At 38.3% G+C, this 6,544-nt stretch overlaps 1 pseudogene; it reads left to right on the top strand.

The window, feature by feature from the left end:
• The first annotated feature begins 3,043 nt into the window (after positions 1-3,043).
• LOC133869747 ((-)-germacrene D synthase-like) lies at positions 3,044-5,952 on the top strand (annotated as a pseudogene).
• The last annotated feature ends 592 nt before the right edge of the window (positions 5,953-6,544 follow it).

Raw genomic sequence — 6,544 nt, forward strand, 5'->3', positions numbered from 1 at the left:
TCATTTGCTAAGCTCACTGCAAAGGGGTCCTATTCCTCCATCTTTTGTGCCCAATTCTGGCACCCACATCCCCACTTCAATACTCGGCCAAAAGGCCTTCGCAGGTCACAATACGGCTCATTTGCTAAGCTCACTGCAAAGGGGTCCTGCTCCTCCATCTTATGTGCCCAATCCTGGCACCCGCATCCCCGCTTCAACATTCGGCCAAAAGGCCTTCGCAGGTCACAATATGGCTCATTTGCTAATCTCACTGCAAAGGGTTCCTGTGCCTCCACCTTATGTGCCCAATCCTGGCACCCACATCCCCGCTTCAACACTCGGCCAAAAGGCCTTCGCAGGTCACAATATGGCTCATTTGCTAACCTCACTGCAAAGGGGTCCTGTGCCTCCACCTTATGTGCCTAATCCTGGCATCCACATCCCCGTTTCAACACTCGGCCAAAAGGCCTTCGCAGGTCACAATATGGCTCATTTGCTAACCTCACTGCAAAGGGTTCCTGTGCCTCCACCTTATGTGCCCAATCCTGGCACCCACATCCCCGCTTCAACACTCGGCCAAAAGGCCTTCGCAGGTCACAATATGGCTCATTTGCTAACCTCACTGCAAAGGGGTCCTGTGCCTCCACCTTATGTGCCCAATCCTGGCACCCACATCCCCGCTTCAACACTCGGCCAAAAGGCCTTCGCAGGTCACAATATGGCTCATTTGCTAAGCTCACTGCAAAGGGGTCATGTGCCTCCACCTTATGTGCCCAATCCTGGCACCCACATCCCCGCTTCAACACTCGGCTAAAAGGCCTTCACAGGTCACAATATAGCTCATTTGCAAAGCTCACTGCAAAGGGGTCCTGTGCCTCGACCTTATGTGCCCAATCTTGGCACCCATATCCCTGCTTCAACACTCGGCCAAAAGGCCTTCACAGGTCACAATATGGCTCATTTGGTAAGCTCATTGCAAAGGGGTCCTGTGCCTCGACCTTATGTGCCTAATTCTGGCACCCATATCCCCGCTTCAACACTCGGCCAAAAGGCCTTCGCAGGTCACAATATGGCTCATTTGCTAAGCTCACTGCAAAGGGGTTCTGTCCCTCCATCTTATGTGCCCAATCCTGGCACCCACATTCCCGCTTCAACACTCGGCCAAAAGGCCTTCGCAGGTCACAATATCACTCATTTGCTAAGCTCACTGCAAAGGAGTCCTGTCCCTCCCAAAGATCAGCCAAATCCGACCATCCCTTAAGGCGCATATGCCAGAGTAGTATTTGTTCCTCATGACGTACATGCAAATAGAGAGAAAATAAAGCTCGTTTAACATAAATATAAAATGAAAAAGAAACATTAATCCAAAACCTCTAACTTATAATTACTATTTTAGTTGGTGTGTAAGAATAATGGCAACAAAAACACTTGCCGGCCAGCCTTTCTTTCCATTTCATTTTGGAATTCTTTTGTATAAATCCTGGTATTTGCCACATACATGCAGTACTACTATATGCACTTGGAAATTAAGAATAAAATGAAGCTGATCGACGAGATTTTTTTTTTTTCTGTTTTTCTAGTGCATCCATGAATGTGTGTTGTTTCCGTCTTCTGAAATAAGAATATCGATCTCCTAATTAAATTAATTATTCATTTTATGTTATGCATCCTAATCATTTATAAATTATAAGCGGCTTAATTGTGTATCCTTAATCAAACCATAATATACATGAAATAGACATAAGAACGAAACAAATTTCATTGAACAACGTTGACTAGTCAGATGTTTCAGCGAGCCAACACTCAAATGTAGAGAAAGAACTAGAGATAGATATGGACGCTGTATTGATGTTGGACCATGATATTTTGACCTTGAAAAATATTAATTATTACTTAATAGTGACATTTTTTTTTTTTTTTTGACATGTCCACACAAAAGAGGAGATGAGAGATTCGAACTAGTAACCTCTGCTTCATGAAGCGTAGTCTCCGACCGATTGAAGCTACCCTTTGACATAAATATTTTTTTAAGAATTTGTGAGAATTGAAGATTAGCATATGAACATGAAAGAGAATTATAAAAAACACTTATATCTGCCCATTGTTGCTCAAGTCAGTCTCTAAATTTATAGAATCTTGTTACTCTCACAATATTGTCTAAATGGAGAGTAATGAATAGAATTTTGACCCTATCTTATTTTCACATTAAAGTTCTACGTGATTGATGGAGAATCACAAAACTTATTTATAGATAGGTGATAGGTCAAGGACTTTTATTCGCAGACAACAATCTAACGTCGATTCCTTCAGTATGAAACTTGTATTTTTACATAATCAAATTAAAGATTTTAATTAGGAGCAGAAAAGTACGCTTTTGAATCTTGTGGTAACAACCATTAATCCATGGCTTTCATTCTACCATATACTTTAGACATTTGGTAAGAGTAAGAAAATGGATGTAACGAGCTAGTTCTGACATTCCGAGTAGTCAGACAAACAGCCGTATTTTTTTTTTTTTTTTTTTTTTTTGATGATACTCAGCCGTATATTTTGTCAAAAATTAAACATGGATCATGCATTAATTATGCATAGATCGACCTCGAGGGAAATTATCGCCACTGGGTTTCCTATTGGTTTTTTGCTTTGTGTTTATATTATCTCAAGTAAAAAACAAAATGAGAGGAAAGAAATATGTGATATGAACAATTCTTCATTAATTAATAATCTTGAATTTAGCTTGTCGGCAATTCACGTCAATATATATATATATGCATGTGTAAAAACATGGGAAAATGGTTGTGGTCCATATTTGTTATCTACCTCGCGGGTCCTCTAGCTTATTTGTGTTTGTGGCTCTCATGAGGCCAATCGTTTTGTTTTCAAAGTGTGATTTTCGAGACTGTTCGATCCCAGATGCTAATTATGATGTGGTCGATAGCATTAGCCTCTGCTATAAATACATGAGCACTCGACTCCTTTCTCTCATACTAGCCCCCACAAAGAATATCTAGCATATATAAGGTGTCTTAGTGCTTACTTCAAATATTACTAATATCAAAATAAAATGTCTTTTCAAGTTTCGGCAGCAGCAGTAACTGCTCCATCCCAAAATGCAAGTCCATAAACTAATCGTCGCTCAGTAAATTATCATCCTAGCATTTGGGGTGGCCATTTCCTCACATATGCTTTTGATTCTGAATTCTTGGTAAACTTTAATATTGTCCCCTTGATTGTACATGTGTGCTTATGATCATGCATGCCAACATGTTTAAACTTAAGATTTATTTTGTATTACTTTTTAGTAACTTTCATATAATAATTTTTATTCATCAATTAGCTCGCGTGTGCAGGAAACTGATAATGAGGATAAATGAACAAGTTGAGGAATTGAAGGAAAAAGTGAGGAAAATGTTAATGGCTCCAGGCGAAAAGCCATCACAAAAGTTGAATTTCATTGACATAATTCAGCGTTTAGGCGTGTCTTACCATTTTGAAAAAGAGATTCAAGAAATTTTACAACAATTGCACAAGACTCTTCATGACTGTGATCATGACCTTGAAAATGATGACGACCTTTACACTGTTGCTCTTCGGTTTCGGTTACTTAGGCACCATGGTTATTATATTTCGTGCGGTACTTTTTTTTTTCTTCTTCTTCTTTTTATTGGTTTTGAACAATTCTTCTTTCCTTTCTATTTGGGAAAATTAACTTAATTAATATACACAAACAATCGGTGTCGCATTTAACATAGTATATACATGCTTGAATATGTGCTCCAACGTACATCCTACGAGAGCATCCCATGTGCTACTATTGGCTTCTTCTAAGAGTGGTCCCTTAATTAATTAATCCTTGGAAACATAGTAGGTAGGACCAACTTTTCTCATCACTGACTCTGTTGGTAAAATTTTTCTTCTCTTTCTATACAAAATAAGGAGGGTTTGAACTTCACCCCATCTTTCGCTTCGTTAATTATTATTGTCACCAACCCATTTGAGAATTGGATCACCATAAAATATAGATAGCTCTAATGTAACAGATTTTTTTATTTTTTGAAGAAAAAAAAATCACGCTTGAGGAATTTATTAAGAATCAAACTCAGAAAACAACAAAATGGGTCACACTTTAGTCCACATATATGCAACAAATTACAGAAAGCCCAACAAGAGAGTGGCTGACTCATTATATGTGACTGAATTGTGAGGCAGATATGTTCACCAAGTTCAAGGACGACAAAGGGAATTTCAAGGAATCACTTATCAATGATGCACAAGGAATGTTGAGCTTGTACGAAGCCACACATCTCAGGGTGCATGGGGAAGATATACTAGACGAAGCTATAGTCTTCACTACCACACATCTTGAGTCGGTAGCATCTCATCACTTAAGCCCTCCTCTTGCAGCACAAGTAAGCCATGCCTTAAAGCAGCCTATCCGCAAAGGACTACCAAGGCTAGAGGCAAGGCATTACTTTTCTGTCTACCAAGAAGACACTTCACATAACAAAGTCCTTCTTACCTTCGCAAAGTTGGATTTCAACCTATTGCAGAAATTGCACAAGAAAGAACTTTATGAAATTACAAGGTTAGATATTCAATTATGTCAGAGTTGCAAGTGCGAGCAGCTTATACATAACTCTAGGTTGACAATATGATTATGCTAAACTATGTTTATAGGTGGTGGAAAGACTTGAACTTTTCAAGGGAGTTACCCTTTATAAGAGACAGACTGGTTGAGTGTTACTTCTGGATATTGAGAGTATACTTCGAGCCCGAATATCTTCTTGCTAGAAGGATACTAACCAAAGTGATAGCCATGACCTCCGTTATTGATGATATTTACAATGTATATGGCACACTTGAAGAACTTGAGCTCTTTAGTGACGCAATCGAGAGGTTGACATTAACACACTTCCTCATCCTTTATTCTTCCCTTTGTTATATTACTTGGAAAAGTCAATTCACAAGAGTCTACCTACTTTACAGGTGGGATATTGGTGCCATAGATCAACTTCCGGAGTACATGAAAATGTGTTACCGAGCACTCCTAGATGTTTACAGTGAAATGGATCAAAAAATTGGTGAAGAAAGATCATACCGCGCTAGATATGCAAGAGAAGCAGTAAGCAATATCATACATACAAATTTAGAAGATTATTCACAACCTAAGCAAAGACTTATATTCTCTCCCTTGAAAAAAGAAAGAGACAAAAAGAAAAAATTTAAGTGTTGTAATATTAATCTGATTGTACTTGCTTGTTTGTCTCAGATGAAGAATCAGGTTAGAGCTTACTTTCATGAAGCCAAATGGTTCCACCAGAAACGTACACATACCATCAATGGATGAATATATGCGAATTGCACTGGTTACCTCTGCATACTCGATGTTAGCAACCACATCCTTGGTTGGGATGAGAGATATTGTTACAGAAGATGCATTCGAGTGGTTGTTCAGCGACCCTAAATTGGTAAGAGCTTCAGCAGTGGTTTGCCGGCTCATGGACGACATTGTATCACATAAGGTACTATGTTGTGTTGGTTACTTTAATATTCTAAACATGTGACGGGCGCTCAATCTTCTGACATTAAAATTTAATTTTTCTAGTTTGAGCAAAAGCGAGGACATAGTGCCTCAGCAGTTGAATGCTACATGAAACAACATGGTGCTACAGAAGAAGAAGCAATCAATGAATTCCGAAAAGAAATTACAAATGCTTGGAAGGATATAAACGAAGAGTGCCTCTATCCAACCATTGTCCCCATGCCCCTTGTGACTCGAATTCTCAACCTTGCACATGTGATTGATGTCGTATATAAGGGTGAAGATGGGTACACGCATGCTGAAATTGTGCTAAAAGATTTTGTAGCTTCCTTGCTCGTTAATCCTGTTCCTTTATAAGTATGGATGCCTGCGTGGTGGATTGTAATGGCAAGCATTCGATACGCTTGTATTGAGGAGAAAAATGAACAAAATAGAATGAATTGATTGATAAGTAAATGAAACCCACGTATTCATCGAAAAGAGAGTGTGCGGCTCTTGAAAATGATAATTAATATCTCTGGTCAATTTTTTTATTTTTTTTATTTTTTATTTTTTTTAACGTTATCTAGTCAATTGAGGTGCACAATTTGGACTAAAATCAACCTGCTTAATTGGTAGTTCTGAGGCACAATATATTAAAAAGAAAAGGAAAAAGAAAAAATGGTGTCCAGGCTGGAGATTAGAATAGTTCACACCCAGAAGTTTAGATGAACCATTTAATTTTTTTTTTTTTTAACCTTCACAACATCCAGATTAAAAATTTGACTCATGGGCATGTATCTACTTATGACGTGGGCCGCACTTGTGAGGTAGAGTTTAATGCAATCATGATTTATTATTATTAATATTTTATTTTTTTGTAAGTATGCAATCGTGATTTTAAGTTACTGAGAAAGATAGCAACCAATTGTTATGCAATACGTACGGTGTATATATATATATACAGTTCAACCAATTATTACCAAACCACGTGAATTAAACTCCGGTCAGTTCATCTAGCTTGCTGGCTTTTGTTCTTATTCT

The sequence above is a fragment of the Alnus glutinosa genome, chromosome 5 (assembly GCF_958979055.1).
Source record: "Alnus glutinosa chromosome 5, dhAlnGlut1.1, whole genome shotgun sequence".
Classification (NCBI taxonomy): Eukaryota; Viridiplantae; Streptophyta; class Magnoliopsida; order Fagales; family Betulaceae; genus Alnus; species Alnus glutinosa.